Here is a 19,247-nt window from a genome sequence, read left to right on the forward strand (position 1 = left end):
CTATTTACTAAAGTTATTAGAAACAGCATTCAAATAGGCAGATTAAGGCTCCATTCACATATATGTGGTTTTTTAACAGCATCCGTTTGGCATGAACTAAAGTAGCTTTTTTTGGAGCCAGTTCACATATATGCAGTGCGAATTCATTGTGAATTAAAAAAGAGACCTGTGTGTTTTCTGAGCACCGTGATGCATTTTAGATGCGAATTCCAGGCACATTGCCTTCTATGGGAATGCATCTGAATCGCACATCAGTGTTGAACACAAATTCTATCAGAAAAAAAAACAGCATGGGGCTCCCCCCTTTTTGGGTCTGGTATGGATTTTAAGGGTAACCCCACACAAAAGAAAATTTGCGTGGGGTCCCCGCAAAATCCATACCAGAACCCTATCTGAACATGCAGGAAAGACAAGCAAGCGCTTCCACCTCCTGAACCATACAGGCCACATTCCCTTAACATGGGGGGGTGCTTTGGGGCCTCTGCCCAACCCCACCCAAAAGCACCTTTTCCCCATAATTTTTATATGTAGTAGAGAAATGTCAGAGTTGGCCTGGGTGAGAACTGGTTAACAAAAAAGGAGGGGTGGAGTAGCTTCAGGGGAATAGCATTGCTCTATCTAGGCAGGAGGACAGGGGAGGGGCTGGGAGGAGATCAGCTCTCACACAGACCACAGAAGAGACAGGAATGGGAGATGCAGAGACACTGAGGAGATGGATGACAGAGGCACATAAACTGACCACGCTATCAGAGATCAGTAGCCATGATAAACGTGGTGAGTTTATAGATGGGAAGACAGGAACATGCAGGATCAACCAGGTATTTTACAACATAGAAAGGGACAATTGACATGGCAAAAGCACTATGCCATATCTCGTGCCCTAAAGGGCCAGGAGTATGTCTTTTTTTTTTAGGGTTACAACTACTTTAAAGCTTCAAAAAAGCATCACTGAAGCATCACAGAAGCATCAAAAACACATTAAACATCCACATTGTATGCAGATAAATATCTAAAAACCCAAGACATTTGATTCATTATAGTGTGGTGTGCCATTTCATGTGTAATGCCCTGAATTGTGCTACATAACTGTGTATTGCAATGTAACAACTGATTTGAACCCTCCTCCCCCCCGAGTTCACAGTGCATTGATTGATAGACTGAGCAGCTCTTTCAAGGCCTACCTTTTTGTGCGTGCCAGCAACAAATGCAGCTACTACTTGACCACCCTGGCAGTATGATTATGTAAGATTTTTGCATCTCAAATCGGTGCATTGTTTTGCATAGAAATTTGGCGTTTTATGCTTTAGACCTGTAATTCTTAGTAATAACACACTTAAAGTGGTTGTAAACCCACAAACAAATAAAACCTGCAAGACAAAAGGCATAATGAGCTAGTATGCTCATTATCATGCATAGCAATGAAATTGAAATATTGGCAAGGATGGGTGTAACCCTGGTTGTCAGGGCTCAGAGGATACACAACTGAAGTTATCAGCTGGGGAAACCAACCCCCGTCACAAATGTGACCTTATTCATTTGACCAGGAAGTGGCCATAGCCAGAAACTTTGTCCGGACCAAAAACTGTGGAACAAGTGGTCATGGACAACTTTCTGCGGTCTCTCCCTACTGCCTTACAAAAAAGGGTTAGCCATGGCGATCCGGAAACAGCAGACAAACTTGTAGACCTTGTGGAAAGGTACATAGCGACTGAGAATCTTACATCTTCCCTCAAAGACTCCAGGACTTTCCACCCTAAAGCCAGACCATTCCCAGCTATGGGTGAGACTTCACCAAGGAATGGGGGTGGAGAGAATGGAAAAGGGGGAACTAAAGGCACTTTGGGGCCTGCTTCTAATGTTTGGCCTGGAAGGCCAAATCTGCAGGAGGTGACCAGAAGGATAATTTGTTACCATTGCCAGGAAGAGGGACACGTAGCGGTAGACTGCCCAGTTGCTGATAAGCCAATGCATTTTGACTTTCTTAGAGAGAGAGACGTCAGTCCCTATTTGCATCCGTTGCATGCACTGCAGTAAGGGGAAATGAGAAACCTTTATGCAAAATGTGTATAGATGGTAAAATTGTTGTTGCATTGTTGGATTCTGGTAGCCTGGTCACCTTGGTAAAAACTGAACTAGTGGCAGAAAAAGTCTTGAAACTTAGAAAAATGGTGGCAATTTGTGTACATGGGGGGCACTCAAGAGTATCCAGTGGCAACAGTGTCCTTTGAAATCTACCTGGGTAACCTGTGTCATCAGGTGTGTCTGGTTCCCTATCACATGATGCCATTGTGTTTTGTTTTTTGTTTTTTATCGCCTGGCTTCTGTAATCCTTTAGGGTTTGACCCTTTCCCCTGGTACGGTAATAATGTCATGTGCAATCCCAGACACCCAACCCAGCAATTCTGAAAATTTCTCTTTATTGCGGAGTGCAAATTCTCTAGCTTCCGGTAGCTGAGTTTTGTACAGAGTCTTCTCTATCCCTATCTCCCCTATCCCCATTAAGCGTTTCTTTACAGTCTGAAGGTTCTCCTAGGGAATCCTCTGAGTGTGAGCATTCTACTGACTTTCCCTTGACAGTATTAGCAGGGAAAACAACAGGGCCTAGAGAGGAGTCTGTAACCTCAGAGGAGAATAAGTGATCCCTAGTGTTTGATGATCTAGAGGTAGACAGAGAAAAATTTGCTGTTAGGTTGTTACTGGTGTAAAATATGGTCTGGGGACACACTGTACACCTTTGCTGCCACTGTGCTCTTGCTGGGTGTCCAGTGTGCTCCTGTTCCTTTAAGGGGGATTGGGATGCCTCCAGGCCCACCTGCCCCTCATCTATCCATTTCATGCATGTGCTTCCATTGTGGAGACTCTTATAAATTCAGTAGCGTTAGGACTGCAAGCATACACAGGGTGCCGTGAAGAGGCCTTGCAGCTTATGCATACGTTTGCAAATGCGTGCTAACTAAAACCCTGTTGGACAGGTTAATTTGGTCAGTTGGCAGACTGGTTGGAGAGCTGAGCTATGGAATGTCCTGTGTTTGTCTTTCAAGAGAAAATTTTGCCGCTGAACAATTGAAGGACCCCACATTACTAAGGGCATGGGAGCATGAAGTAAAAATAAAAGGGTAAGTAGTTAACCCCCCGATGAGAGGATTGTCCTTCTGTACTTAATCATGGAAAGGAACCTACTATACCGGGTGTCAGAGAGGGCAGAGGAAACCATAGAGTAACTGGAGGTGCCCAAACTTTCCTGTAAGTTGGTCTTAGAACTGCCCATGGGCACATTCTTGGGGGACATTTAGAAGCTGGAAAGACCAAATAAAGAATCACGCAGATGTTCTATTGGCCTGGGGTCCCTAAGGAAGTGGAAATGTATTGTTCTTCCTGTCCAGTGTGTCAGATTTCAGCACCCCTACATTTCTGTAGACCTTTGGTTCCCCTGCCCATCATTGAGGTCCCTTTTGAGAGGATCACCATGGATTTGGCTGGCCCCTTTCTGAAGTCCGCTAGAGGGCACCAGCACATCTTGGTGATAATGGACTATGCCACCTATTACCCAGAAGCGATTCCTCTCCGAAACACCTCTGCCAAAACAATTGCCAAAGAGGTATTTCAGGTTTTCCGCCGTGTGGGCATTCCCAAAGAAGAACTAACCGATCAGGGCACCCCATTTCCGTCCAAAGTAGCTAAAGAGCTTTGCAAACTTCTAAAGGTGACCCAATTACGTACTTCAGTGTGTCCCCCTCAGACAGACATTGTGAGGGTATGCTATAGGCCACCCAACATGAAGGAGGAGTTGGAGCTGAAATTACTATCTCAGTTAGAAATGGCAAGGAAACAGGGTAATGTAATCATAATGGGAGGACTTCAATTATCCCAATATCGACTTGGCAGAGGGAACAGCTCACTCACTAAAGGACCGTCACTTCATGAATGTTTTACAGGGCAACTTCATGTCCCAAATGGTGGATTCCCGAACGAATGCCAGAAAGAATGCCCTGTTAGATCTATTAATTACGAACAAGTCTGATCTCAGATGTGCAGATAGGCGATAACTTGTGATCTAGCGATCATAGGATGATCACATTTACCATAAAATCACAGGAAAACGAGGTATATGGGTAGTACAAAAACACTACATTTCAAACGAGCCAATTATCCATTGCTACATGACATTAATTGGGACCAAATTCTGGAATCATTGAACACAGAAGTGAAATGGGAATGCTTTAGGGATATATTAGAAAAAAGGTATCAAACAGTGCATTCCATTGCGCAATAAATATAGTAAAGCGGAAATTAGACCTGGGTGGTTAAACCATAATGTGAGTAGCCTCGTCAAGGAAAAAAGTATCGCCTTTAAAAAAAATATAAAGGGAATGGGTCACCACCAGCATTCCTACACTACAAGGAATGCAATAAGAAATGTAAAATCGCAATCAGGGCGGCTAAAAAAGATTACAGGAGACACATAGTGGAAGAAAATAAAAATAACCCACATCTTTTTTTTAGATATATTAACAGTAAAAAGACAAAATTGGAGCACATTGCACACCTAAAAGAGGAGGATGGGAGGATGGTTACAGATGACACAAAGAAGGCAACTGTACTAAATGCCTTCTTCTCCACAGTTTTTACACAGGAAAAAGAAGGGTTTTCCGACAGCGCCTATAGTGTTAGTGGCACAACACGTGACATACCCACGTGGCTAACAGAGGCCGGAGTCAACAAAAGACTCAATAAACTTAACACAAATAAATCACCAGGACCAGATGGCTTACACCCACGAGTCCTCAGAGAACTCAGTCAAGTTATAGCCAGGCCATGTTCCTAATCTTTGTGGACAGCATACTGACCTAATTGGTGCCAGCCGATTGGAGAAAAGCCAACGTGGTACCGATATTCAAAAAAGGGCAGAGTCATATTCCTGGGAATTATAGGCCAGTTAGCCCAACATCAATAGTGGGTAAATTATTGGAGGAGATGAAAGCTTTACTGAGGAGAAAATCATCATTAGTGGTAATCAGCATGGGTTTGCAAGAGGACGTTCCTTGCAGACCAATCTGCTACCATTCTACGAGGAAGTGTGCAGGCATCTAGATATGGGGAGGCCTGTGGATGTGGTGTATCTGAACTTTGCATTGGCATTTGATACAGTCCCCCATAAACGCTTACCGTATATACTCGAGTATAAGCCGAGTTTTTCAGCACATTTTTTTGTGCTGAAAGTGCCCTCTCAGCTTATACTCGAGTCAAGCACTTTTCTGCAGCAAAAAAATTAATTTTCCGAACCGACTTTTGGACCACTTGGTGCTAGGAACCCAAAATTTGGTGTGCAAACCCAGTGGAACTAGTACCACAACATATCTAAATGGTGTTCCTAGCACTAAGTGGCCCCGAGATACGGGGCCCAAAGTCGGTTCGGAAAATGTCATTCTCTGCTGCAGAAAAGTGCTTGACATTTTCTGAACCGACTTTGGTGCCCCGTATCTCGGGGCCACTTGGTGCTAGGAACCCCAGCTTTGGATATGTTGTAGATAAGCAGAGTAATAAACTCACATCAGGACATAGAAATTATGCAGAAAGACCTGAACATAATAAAAGAGTGGGCAGACAAATGGCAAATGAAGTTTAATGTGGAGAAATGTAAAGTAATGCACTTGGGGTTAAAAAACATTAATGAAAAATATTCACTAGGTGGAGAACAGCTGGGAGAATCAAGGATGGAGAAGGATCTAGGGGTACTAATAGATGACAGATTGAGCAACAGCATGCAGTGCCAAGCTGCATCTACCAAAGCAGGCAGAATATTAGCATGCATAAAAAACTGAGTTACTTACCGTTAACATCCTTTTCCAGGAGTCTTTCAGGACAGCACCACAAAGACACTGGCTCCTCCCCTCTTAGGAAACACCACCTTTCAATTCAATATTTAAATCTCACCATCCCGCTGGCCCCTCAGTTCTTCAAGAGTACCTCCAGCCAACTGGGGAGACACAAGAATACGTCATACATATCTATAGCTTACCTGACGCTCTCATGCAATGAGTTCTCATAGATATCCAACAATTTGTGTGGGTACCGGTGCTGTCCTGAAAGACTCCTGGAAAAGGATGTTACCGGTAAGTAACTCAGTTTTTCCCCATTCATCTTTCAGGACAGCACCATAGAGAGGATAAGCGAGCACCTTACCTTAGGGTGGGACTACTGCCTGCAGCACTTTATGCCCAAAGGCCTGGTCTTTGGCTGATAGCAGGTCCAACCTGTAGTGCTTCACAAACGTGACAAAACTGGACCACGTTGCAGCCCTATAGATCTGCTCCGGAGAAGCACCAGCCTACTCTGCTTGAGAAGTCGCCACTGCCCTGGTGGAATGTGCTTTAATCCCCTCCATGGGCTCCAATCCCCCTATTACATAAGCCTGACTGATGGCCAACCTTAACCATCTGGCTAACAATCTGGACCCTTTCCTAGCCCCTGAAAATAACACAAACAGAGAATCTGATTTTCTAAACTGTTTTGTACTACAGTATCTAAGTACTGAAGGATGCACCTTCTAACGTCCAATTTGTGAAAAATATGTTCCTGTTTCCTCACAGGATTCGAACAGAAGGTAGGTAAAACAATTTCCTGACCTCTATGAAAACTAGAGTCCACCTTCGGCAAAAAAGCCGGATCCATTTTAAAAATCAAACGGTCTGGGAAATCCTGAAAATAAGGTGCCCTAATAGAAAGGGCTTCGAGTTCACTCACTCTCCTTGCCATGGTAATCGTCACTAAAAACACCGTTTTGAGGGTGATCAACTTCAACGTACAAGACTCCAACGGCTCAAAAGGATCCCCTGTAAGGGCCTGCAAAACTAAAGAAAGATCCCACACTGGGAAGGAAGAAATTCTGACTGGCATCTGTCTGCCTAAGGCTCTAAAAAACCTAGATATCCAAGAATCTATTGTTAGCGGCTTTTCCAGAAAAATGCTCAGGGCGGACACCTGTCCTTTTAAAGTTCTAAGGGCTAATCCTTTGTCCGCTCCTGCCTGCAGAAATTCCAATACTGCTACAGAACTGCGTACATCGAAGGGGCTTTCTGTGCACCAACTATTGAAGCGTTTCCACACCTTTAGGTAGATAGTTTGCGTCTCCCTTTTTCTGCAATTTAGGAGAGTCGCCACTAGCTGATCCGAGAAACCCTTGCCTTTTAGCAACTCCTCCACGCTGCGAGGTTCCATCGCTCCACCAGGGGGCAACAGATCGGTCCCTGAGAAAGAAGATCCTCCTGGATAGGTTGAATCCAGGGACGTTCCACCGCCAGACCCATCAAGATGGAGAACCACGGCCTCCTAGGCCAGTGTGTTGCGATCAGAATGAGGGCTGTATCTTCCAACTGAAACTTTCTCAGAACTGCTGGAATCAGTACAGGAGGGGGGGAAGGCATAACACCTTGAGAAACGCCAGCTCTGAGCTAGTGCATCCACCCCGGCTGCTCAGTCCCATCTGTTTAGGGAAAAGAATAGACGCGCTTTTCTGTTCACTCTCGAAGCAAAGAGGTCCACACAAGGTACCCCCCACGTCTGAGTGATCATCTCAAAGATGTCCTGGTTCAAAACACAGTCGCCTTCCCTTAGCATCTTTCTGCTGAGAAAATCCGCTACTTGGTTTTGTTCCCCCTTCAAATGTACTGCCGAAAAGGAGAGAATGCTTGCTTCGGCCCACCTGAGGATGGATTCTGCCAGAACCCACAAGGTTCTGCTCCTGGTACCCCCTTGCCTGTTGATGTAGGCCACCGCTTAGGAATTGTCCCAGGAGTTCTCTCTGAAAAGCTCTGAGAGCCAAGTCTATTGCTCTTCAGTTCCATCCAGTTCGAGGACTTTTGTGTCTTCTCTCCTCCAAGTACCTTGCACCATCCTGGAATCCAGGTGTGCTCCACAACCTGTCCGCTCGCATCGTTTGTGACCGTCCTGGAGACTGGAAGGACCCACTCCAGGCCCTGTGAGAGACTGAACCCCTTTCCCCACCACCAGGGGGACCTCTTGACCTGACTCGGCACAGATATTAGGGAGTCCAGGGACCCCGGACTGTGGTCCCAGACCCTCAGGATAAAAAGGGCAAAAATACAGCCCTGCCCACTGAACTGCCGGGAGCGTGGAAGTCAATAAGCCCAAAGCTGACATCGCTTTTCTTACTGAGACCTGACGGCTGCCCTGGAGCAACAACATTGCTTTGTCCACCTTCTGGATCTTCTCTACTGGAAGGAACACTTTTTGCTTTGTTGAATCCAACACATAGCCCAGGAAGGTGACCTTTTGGGACAGAACCAAACTGGATTTTTCCAGGTTCAAGAGTCACCCCAAGTTTTCTAGGATGTCTCTTTCTACCTAAAGATCCTGGGACAACTGCTCCGGGGAAGAGGCAAACAGAAGTAGATCATCCAGGTATGCGACCACCGAGATGCCTCTGAGCCGCAAGAAAGCCAGGACCTCCACCATAACTTTGGTGAAGATGTGGGGGGAAAAGGATAGTCCAAAGGGGAGTGCTTTGAACTGTAAATGAAACGTCCCTTCCCTGGTTTTTACCACCAGTCTGAGAAAACTCTGATAACTTTCTGCGATTGGAATGTGCAGATAAGCGTCTTTCAAGTCTATCGATGCCATAAAGCAATTCGGAGGAAGAAGGCCTTCACCGAATAGACAGAATCCATCCGGAATCTCCTGTAAGTGATTGAGACATTCAGAGGCTTTAAGTTCATGATAAGCCTGAACTTTCCGGAAGGTTTGCGGACCACAAAGATGTGGGAATAAAAGCCTCTGCCTATCTCCTCTGTTGGAACTCTTACCACCACCTCTTGCTCCTCCAGCTCCTGTAGGGAGGATAGAAGAGCTGATGATTTTTCTGCGCATTTTGGCAGCTTGGTGACAAGGAGACTGTGCGGAGGAGGTTCTGAGAACTCCAGCCGGTAACCTCTTCTTATGATCCCTAACACAAACTGGTTGGAGGTGATCATCTCCCACTGTGGAAGGAAAGCCCCCAATCTTCCTCCCACCGTGGTTACCCCGTCATTGGGTTTTCTTGGGCTGTTCAGGAGGGCGAAAAATCGCCCCTCCACGACCTTTGCCCTTCTGCCCCCAAGCCTTTTTTTGCCGTTCCACTTTTGGGGCTTCAAACTTTCTCTGAGACTTTTTTAGTTTGCTCCCCAAACTTTTTTTTAACGGGAAAGGCCTTTTTCTTATCGGCCGTCCGATCCAAAACAGCCTCCAACCCTGTGAGTGGAATTCCACAGAGTTTAACTTTAGATGCGCTGTCCCCTTGCCACGTCTTAAGCCATAAGGCCCTTCGAGCTGAATTAGTGAGGGCTGAAGACCTTGCGGACATGCGCACTGATTCAGCTGAAGCGTCCGCAATATATGCTACCCCCTTAAGTAGCATGGGGAAGGAAGACAAAATAGTTTTTTTTGGCATCCCTGCTTCAATGTGTGCCTTAATTTGAGTAAGCCAATATTCCATGTTGTGGGCCACTACTGTGACCGCCATGGCAGGCTTAAGGTTTCCCTGTGACGAATCCCAGGACTTCTTCAAAAGAGTCTCCATCCTTCTGTTCATGGGATCTGAAAGAACCCCCATATCCTCGAAGGCCAGGTCCGTATGCCTGGAAACCTGAGAAAAGGCAGCATCTAGTCTAGGAGATTTATTCCAGACTAGAACATGCGGAACTCCTCCAGTCTCCTTCTGAGTATGTTGACTACTTCCTCATTTTTCCCCTGAGTCCCTCAACCACCGTCTTCAAAGTGTGACTCAGACTCACAGCATTTCCTATGCTCTGAAATCTAATATGCTTTCTACCTGAATGCCCTACAACAACCATTTCAAAAATCAAATGGCTGAACTTCCATCTGCAGATGAAGTCAGTGACCTAAACTACTGGAGTCACTAGATCAGTAGAACAGCCAAGAAAATAGCATTTTCAGAAAGAAAGGAGGACAATCCCCCCCTTTTCTTTGATAGGTATCCATCATTGAGAAGAAAATTCAGCCATCACAGATGCTAAACCTGGACAACTAATACGCTACCACATACAGCAATCATTAAAGAAACCTTTTGATGCCTGAATTTGCTTCCCTTAAGGTGAGAGTTCTGAGAGCCTGGTTAGATCGGCACTCCCCGCAGGAAGATTATCATTATCTCCCCCCACATTTGATCCCAGTTGATGTGACACATCTATTATGAACTATTTCACTACACGATGGGAATTCAATAATTAGTTCACTTGGACTATTTTTATTCACAGATTTTTCTTGCACAGCTAAGTTATAGCTTTCCATATATGTCATTTTGAATTTTATTGATTATGTGATAGATTTGAAGCACGAAATCCTCTTATTGTCATAGTTTTGCAGAGTGTAATGTGAACACTTTTTTGATTTTGCTGCAGTCTATTTAGACATCATCACTATTACTCACGTTGACACTATTAATATAATTTAATTGTTGTTTTGTTGTCATCACACTTCTTATACTCACAACAGCGCGAGGGATATCACTACATATATTCCAGACTAGAGCCTCCTCTTCTGCAAAAGGAAACCTTTGTTTCAAAGCCCTTGAAAAGAAAGGGTTCCTTTCAGGATCTTTCCATTCTTTCTTGATGGCTTCGACCAAGACATCATGGACCTGGAAATCCCTCCTTTTTTGTTCCCCTAGACCTTTATACATCTGGTCATGGAGTGATAACACCTTCTTTTCCTCCTGTATACCCAAAGTGGTGTGAATAGCTCCCAAGAGATCCTCCACTTCGTCAAGGGAAAGTTTATAGCGAGAGGTTCTTGTGGATGCCCCATCCACCTCCTCTGCATCTGACTCCCCTTGGGAATTTGAAGCGGCGCTGTCTGGCTCCTCCTCAATTTCCTCTCTGGAGCCCCCTGGTCTCTCTCCACTAACAGAGGGAGTATCCACTGGGCTAGGTGTAACACTCTGTTGCACTGGTGAAGGATTGCGCTGGGCTTGTGGCAACTGGAAGCTAGAAAAAAGTGCTTTAAAGGACTAAAAAAGTGCTAGAGAGCTCCTTGACAGACGCAGCCAGATCCGTACCCTCCTCTGCTGCCTGCTCCCTAACTAATCCCTTAACCACTTTAAGACCAGCCTCGTTTTGGATTTTAGGTGTTTACATGTTTAAAATAGGTTTTTCTGCTAGAAAATTACTTAGAACCCCCAAACATTATATATGGTTTTTCTTCTAACACCCTAGAGAATACAATGGCGGTCATTGCAATACTTTTTTTTGCACCGTATTTGCGCAGCGGTCTTATAAGCGCACTTTTTTTGGAAAAAATTCACTTTTTTGAATAAAAAAATAAAACAACAGTAAAGTTATCCCAATTTTTTTTTATATTGTGAAATATAATGTTACGCCGAGTAAATTGATACCCAACATGTCATGCTTGAAAATTGCGCCCGCTCGTGGAATGGCGTCAAACTTTTACCCTCAAAAATCTCCATAGGCGACGTTTAAAAAATTCTACAGGTTGCATATTTTGCGCTACAGAGGAGGTCTAGAATTATTGCTCTCGCTCTACTGGTCGCGACGATACCTCACATGTGTGGTTTGACCACCGTTTTCATATGCGGCGCTACTCGCGTATGCGTTCGCTTCTGCGCGCGAGCTCGTCGGGACAGGGGGGTTTTAAAAATTTTTTTTTTTATTTTTATTATTTATTTTACAATATTTTATTTATTTTTACACTTTAAAAAAAAAAAAAAAATTGTGTCACTTTTATTTCTATTACAAGGAATGTAAACATCCCTTGTAATAGAAAAAAGCATGGCAGGACCTCTTAAATATGAGATCTGGGGTCAAAAAGACCTCAGATCTCATATTTACACTAAAATGCAATGAAAAAAAAAAAAAAAAAAAAAAAAAGTCATTTAGAAAAAATATGCCTTTAAGAGGCGTGGACGGAAGTGACGTTTTGACGTCGCTTCCGCCCAGCAGTGTCATGGAGACGAGTGAGCGCCATCTTGGCCTCATTCGTCTCTATACACAGCACGGCAGAGGACGCGATCGCACCGGATCGCGGCGGGAGGGGGGGGGCCCCCTCTCCCGCCACCGATAAAAGTGATCTCGCGGCGAATCCGCCGCAGGGACCACTTTTATCTGAAAGCCGGCCGTCGCACGAAAACGGGGATACCGGGGTTATGGCAGCTAGCTGCTGCCATAACAACGATATCCCCGTTCAAACTTAGGACGTACATAGTCGTGCGGCGGTCGGGAAGTGGTTAATGCACTCTTTACAGAGTGCCCTGGTCCAGGATTCCCTCATGGTGACTCTACAAGAGGGACATTTTTTCTTAGAACCATGAGGCGACTTGCTTTTCTCTGTGGCTTTCTGAAAAAAGAAAGAGAGAGAGCTGCCATAAATGCCCAATCCTACCAGTGCATTTACAGAGGGCTACCAGGAGTTCCCCCCCAGGACCAACCACATCCAGGGTTCCAGACACACTCCCCTTCCCTCCTGACCACCGGGGAGGGGGAAACACCCGTGAAGCTATCGGGATTAAGGTAAGGGAACACCACCCCAGGGTCCCACTTACCTTAGCATGGCTGGTGCTGGTATCTCCAGGAGCAGTTAGTGAGACCTCTGCCTCCGACATGTCCGCTGAGGATGGTGGTCGATCGTGTCCAAAACAGCTGACTCTACAGCAAAGATAGGGCCACACCAGCCGAACGCTCGGTCCGTTTTCTATCCCACATCCGGAACCAGAAGACGCGGGATCATCGGAAGTGCCCGCCCCCTCCGGAACTGACGTCATCCGTCATCCGGCCCAGCCATAGAGCTCCACACGCTGGCTGTCTGAACAGACAAAAGAGATCCGGGCACTTCCCACAACGCCCCCCTGGGCAGAAGAACGCGGACCTATTCAGCTGTCCTCCTTCGCTAAGAGAAGCTGAGGCGCACCAAACTGCAGTTTGAACAGGTAATGGCGGCTCCATAGCCTTTACCTGACTGCACAAAAGTGAGAGTGAGAGAGAGAGACCCGACTCCCCCCCCCCTTGAGACATTTGGCTTCAGCCTCTCTGGCTGACCTAGCCACGGCTCCTAGCAGTGTCTCCCCACCGGAGGAAACACCTGAACTGAGGGGCCGGCGGGACGGTGAGATTTAAATATTGAATCGAAAGGCGTGTTTCCTAAGAGGGGAGAAGCCAGTGTCTCTCTATGGTGCTGTCCTGAAAGATGAATGGGGCAAAAGGGGATATGCTCCAGGGACAAAACTATAATTCTGCCGCTCTATAAAGCTCTGGTCAGACCTCATCTGGAGTTCTCCGTTCAGTTCTGGCCACCAGTCCTCCGTAGGGATGTGTTGGAGCTAGAGAGAGTCCAAAGAAGGGCAACAAAACTTATAAGGGGGACTGCAGGACCTTAATTATGAGGAATGGCTGCAAACACTAAATTTATTCTCTCTGGAGAAAAGACGTTTGAGAGGGGACATGATAGAGATCTACAAATATCTCAATGGGGATCCCAGCATAGGAAATAAACTATTAAGTCCTAGGGGGTGTAAAAGGACACAGGGCCACATAATGAGACCGGAGGAGAAGCGGTTTAACCTTAAACTGTGTAGGGGGTTCTTCACTGTCAGGGCAATAAGGATGTAGAACTCTCTCCCACAATTGGTGGTGGATGCAGGGAGTATGGATATCTTTAAGAGACTCTTAGATATACATCTTAAAAAGGACACAACATACAGGGATATGGGAAATCAGCATAGACACTGATACATGCACCTACACAGGTTGAACTGGGTGGACTATTGTCTTTCTTCAGCCTTATCAACTATGTAACCATGGATTGTCTACTACCTTATTTAACCACTTGCTGCCCGCCCACCGTCATATGACGGCGGATCGGTGCAGCTGTTATCCTGACAATGGCCCTTCCAGGACCCCCAGGGGGCGCGTGCGCCGCGTCACTTGGGTCCCGATTCGCGTGCCCGGTAACCGAGCAGGACCGTGGATCTGTGTGTGTAAACACACAGATCCACGTCCTGTCAGATGGGAGGAGACCGATGGTGTGTTCCTTGTACAGAGGAACACCGATCGGTCTCCTCCCCTTCTGAGTCCCCTCCCCCCACAGTTAGAATCACTCCCTAGCAACATGATTAATCCTACAGCGCCCCCTCCTGGTTAACCCCTTCATTGCCAGTCACATTTATACAGTAATCAATGCATTTTTATAGCACGGATTGCTGTATAAATGTGAATGGTCCCAAAAATGTGTCAAAAGTGTCCGATATGTCCGCCGCAATATCGCAGTCACGATAAAAATCGCAGATCGCTGCCATTACTAGTAAAAAAAATAATAATAAAAATGCTATAAATCTATCCCCTTATTCTGTAGACGCTATAACTTTTGCGTAAACCAATAAATATACGCTTATCGCGATATTTTTTACCAAAAATATGTAGAAGAATACGTATCTGCCTAAACTGAGGAAAAAATTTGTTTAACCACTTGCCGCCTGCCATATAGCAGAATGACAGCGGCAAAGTGGTTTCAATATCCTGAATGGGCGTCATATGACGTCCGCAGGATATTGAGCCACTGCGCGCCCCCGGGGGGGCGCATCGCGGCGATCGTTGTTGCAGGGTGTCAGTCTGACCCCCCCCAACACTGATCTAGGTAGAGAGTCTCTGACGGAGACTCTTTACCACGTGATCAGCCGTGTCCAATCACGGCTGATCACGATGTAAATAGGAAGAGCCGGTGATCGGCTTTTCCTCATTTGCGTCTGACAGACGCGAGTAGAGGAGAGCCGATCGGCTGCTCTCCTGACAGGGGGGGGTCTGTGCTGATTGTTTATCAGCACAGCCCCTCCTCGGATCCTACCCAGGACCACCAGGGAAGCCGCCCAGGACCACCAGGGAAGCTGCCCAGGACCACTACGGAAACCAGCCACACTGGACCACCAGGTATGCCCCCTAGACCCCCAGGATAATACTAATCAGTGCAAAGGCAGCTGCCAATCAATGCCCAGGCAGCTGCCAATTAGTACCCACTCCAATGCCTATCAGTGCCACCAGGGATGCCTATCAGTGCCGTGTATCAGTGCCCATCGGTGCCACGTATCAGTGCCCATCAGTGCCGCCTATCAGTGACCATCAGTGGTGCCCATCAGTGCCACCCATAAGAACCCATCTTTGCAGACTTTCAGTGCCACCTATCAGTGCCCATCAGTGCCACCCAATGCCACCCATGAGTGCCCATCAGTGCCGCCTATCAATGCCCATCAGTGCTGCATATCAGTGCCACCCATCAGTGCTGCCTACCAGTGCCGCATATCAGTGCCCATCGTCAGTGCCCGCTCATTAGTGTCACCTCATTGCTGTTGCCTTATCAGTGCCTGTCAGTGCCCATCAGTGAAAGAGAAAACGTACCTATTTACAAAATTTTTAAACAGAAACAAAAGCAAAACTTTTATTTTTTTCAAAATTTTCAGTCTTTTTTTATTTGTTTCGCAAAAAAAAAAAAAAAAAAAAAAACACAGAGATGATCAAATACCACCAAAAGAAACCTCTATTTGTGGGAAAAAAATGATAAAAATTTAGTTTGGGTACAGTGTTGTATGACCGCGCAATTGTCACTCAAACTGTGACAGCGCTGAAAGCTGAAAATTGGTCTGGGCAGGAAGGTGTCTAAGTGCCCTGTATTGAAGTGGTTAAAAAAAAAGTGGATATTATAGCAAAAAGTAAAAAAATATTGTGTTTTTTTCAAACTTGTCACTCTTGTTTTGTTTATAGCGCAAGAAATAAAAACCGCAGAGGTGATCAAATACCACCAAAAGAAAGCTCTATTAGTGGGGAAAAAATGATAAAAATTTCATATGTGTACAGTGTTGTATGACCGTGCAATTGTTATTCAAAGTGCGACAGCGCTGAAAGCTGAAAATTGGCTTGGGCAGGAAGGGGGTGAAAATACCCTGTATGGAAGTGGTTAAAGTGGTTGTAAACTCTCTAGTTTAAACCGCCTGTGAAAGTTGACTTACTTGTATAATCTTGTGACAGTCCGTCCTGAAATCTTTTATGATGTCACAGGCGCATGCTCAGTTCAGCGTTTGATTCACGGCATGCTATGTGTGCCGTTTCTGTAACAGCATGCCAGGTCTGTCATTTCCCCTGAAAACGGCAAAGCTAGGAAGGATCGCGATACTCTGCATTCCCTCTGTGAGACGTCACACAGGGGAAGTGAACCAGTGTATCTCGTATCTCAGTTCATACGAGGAAGCATCTGCAGCTGTTGTTATACTGAGAGGAAGGGCAGAAATGACGTCCACAGCAGAGACAGGAATCCATGCCCAAGATGGCGCAGCTGATACCCGGAAGAGGATTTCATTGCTAAAACTTCAAAAAGGTAATTGCAATGCAGCTTTTACTAAGATTACAATCTGCAAGGCGTGTTAATACTTTGTTCTATTATAATATTCTAAAAAAAAAAGAAAAATAAAGCAGAGTTTACTTCCTCTTTAAAGTAGAACTATAGGAAAACACTTTTTTTCATTTTCAAAAGAGTAAGGGAGGGTTAAAACCTCTGTAAGGTTTACTTTTGCCATCTGCGTCCCACTGGGGAGATATACTTTTACTTCCTGTCCCATAGCCAAACAGGAAATGAGAGGAAATCTCTGAAAATTAAGGGAATTTCTTGGGGACCCCAGGTCACCAGGACTAGTGTCCCCATTGGAATATTTTCCCAGTTACTTTTCTGTTGGACAACACAAAATTTGGGATTTTCTTTTACTTTCAATGGTAATGGCGAACAGGACAAATAGAGAGGGTGGATCTCCTTAAGGGGGGGGGCATAGACAGCAATAAAAACTGACAGGGGTTCTAATCCAGCTTCACTCCATCCAAAACTAAAATAAAAAAAGGTTTTCCTTTAGTTAGACCTTAATGTTTGCGATCAGGGAGGTTCCCCAATCATCCACAGGGTTCTATCCTTTTGAGCTACTGTATGGGAGGCACCCACGGGAGTTATTGGACATTGCCAGGGAACCATGGGAGAGTGAGCGTTCCCCGCATAGAAGTGTGATTGAACATGTAGCACAAATGCAAGACCAAATTGCACAAGTAATGCCTATTGTGAAGGAACATTTAGCTCAAGCCCAGTTAGTTTAGCAGAGGATTTACAATCATGGGGCCCAGGTACTTTTTTTTTTTTTTCACTTGGTGACAAGGTGCACACGCTCGAAAAGTAAATTCCAAGGCAAAATGGCAGGGTCCCTATGAGGTGTTGGAAAAAATAGGTGATGTGAATTATAAAATTAGCCAACCAGGAAGACAGAAACCTGAGCAGGTATATTATGTGATAAACCATGGAAAGATGCATGTCAGGGAGGACACATGCATGTGGGCAGGCACATGGTCCCTGTAAGTCCTATTCGTGGCCAATTAGAGGGTGCACGTGAGCGAACCTGTGCATGCAATTGTGCACCCGCTAATTGGCCACGAATAGGGCTCACAGGGACGATGTGCCTGCACACATGCATGTGTCCTCCCTGACAATAGGGAAACCTTGGTTCGCAGAGCCCACCCCACTTGCCGCTCCGCCTAACTTGGTAATCCATGAAGTCGGGATAGCGGAGACTTTGCCCATAACAGCAACATTAAGCTAGAGAATTTGCGCTCCGCAATAAAGAGAAATTTTAAGAATTGCCAGGTTGGGTGTCAAAGATTGCACATGACATTGTTACCTTACCAGGGGAAAGGGTCAAGCCCTATAGCATTCCAGAAGCCAGATGAGTTTAAAAAAAAAAAAAAAAAAGCTTTAACTGGGGATAAGAGAGGAGTCAAATAGTAATGGAAGTTGGCGGTTTTCTAATGATTTTCGCCACTTGAATAAGATCACCAAGTATGACACCTATCCCATGCCACGCATAGACTAACTGATCGATCGCCTAGGGACAGCCTGGCATATGACGACATTGGACCTCACCAAAGGGTATTGGCAGATTCTGCTCTTGGAATTGGCCTGGAAAACACATTTGTAACTCCAGAGGGGTCTTTCTAGCATCGGAGGATGCCCTTTGGTTTGCAGAATGCTCCGGACACATTTCAACAGGCGATGAATAAGACCCTTCGGTCCCATCAAGCCTATGCTGCATATGACGTGATCACCCATAGTGAGGATTGGGACTTATAATTACCAAAGTTTCAGGCCATATTAGATTCTGGAAAGCTGGGTGTACAGCGAATCCAACATAATGTACCATTGGGCTAGAGGAGGCCAAGCATCGGGGTGGAAGAGGTATAATAAAGGCCCAGGTAAACAAAGTTGCTGTAAAGAGCTGTATTGTCTCAGGTTTTCATGGCTGAAGAACACCCAATCATTTACCTCAGCCAGAAATTGAAACCCCATGAAGTAAATTATGCCACCACTGAAAAAGAATGTTTAGCTATAAAATGCACTTTAGATTCTCTTCGAAACTATCTCTTGGGTAGACTGAGCTGGCAACAGATCATGCTCCATTAAAGTGGATGGCACAAAACAAGGAGACCAATAGAAGGGTGAATAGGTGGTTCTTGGTCCTTTAAGAATTTAGCTTTACATTGAAACAATGCCCAGGTGGTATGATGGGGAATGCAGATGCCTTGGAGCAAGTTCTTGCATGCCTGGCAACTTGTGTTCCAACCCTAGAGTGGGGGTATGTGACAGGAAGCCAGGAAAAACTATGGGTTGTGTCCATGATCTGTGATATATTTGTCCCAGATTTATGCTGTTTACAAATTGTTTTCCTTCTTGTGCTGTGTAGTTAGTCTGTTTGGGTCACTGAGGGGTTAATGAGCTCAGCTGAAGCAGGCTGAGCACTCCGGGCTTTATAAACTCCCAGGCTGCTTAGGGAGGATGCTCTACTCTGGAACTAGATTTCCGACAGTGCATGGTAGGCTGAGGAGCAGCATCTTTTATATGGTGAGATTAATGCCTAGTACGCAGGGGCCGTGTGTATGTCAGCTAGAAGCCTGGCTTCTGTCAGACGAGCATACTAAAAAAACAGCAGCCAAACATCTCCCAAACAACACTCTCAGCCAATGGCACTTTCAGACGCACTTTTTTGGGGAAAAAAAAAAAAAAGACACTTTCATGAATTAAAGAAAAACTAAACAGCATTGTTAGGATAATTTTTTTGCATGAAAGATGAGGTTAGGCTGAGTAAATAGATACCCAACATGTCATGCTTTAAAATTGCGCACACTCGTGAAATGGCGACAAACTATGGT

The 19,247-nt window shown here is 45.5% G+C and overlaps 1 protein-coding gene across 9 annotated transcripts in view; it reads right to left on the reverse strand.

The window, feature by feature from the left end:
- The window catches only part of SFT2D1 (SFT2 domain containing 1), a 790,079-nt gene that overhangs the window by 372,522 nt on the left and 398,310 nt on the right, over positions 1-19,247 (reverse strand). The window lies entirely within an intron of this gene.

This window comes from Aquarana catesbeiana, linkage group LG04 (assembly GCF_042186555.1).
Source record: "Aquarana catesbeiana isolate 2022-GZ linkage group LG04, ASM4218655v1, whole genome shotgun sequence".
NCBI lineage: Eukaryota > Metazoa > Chordata > Amphibia > Anura > Ranidae > Aquarana > Aquarana catesbeiana.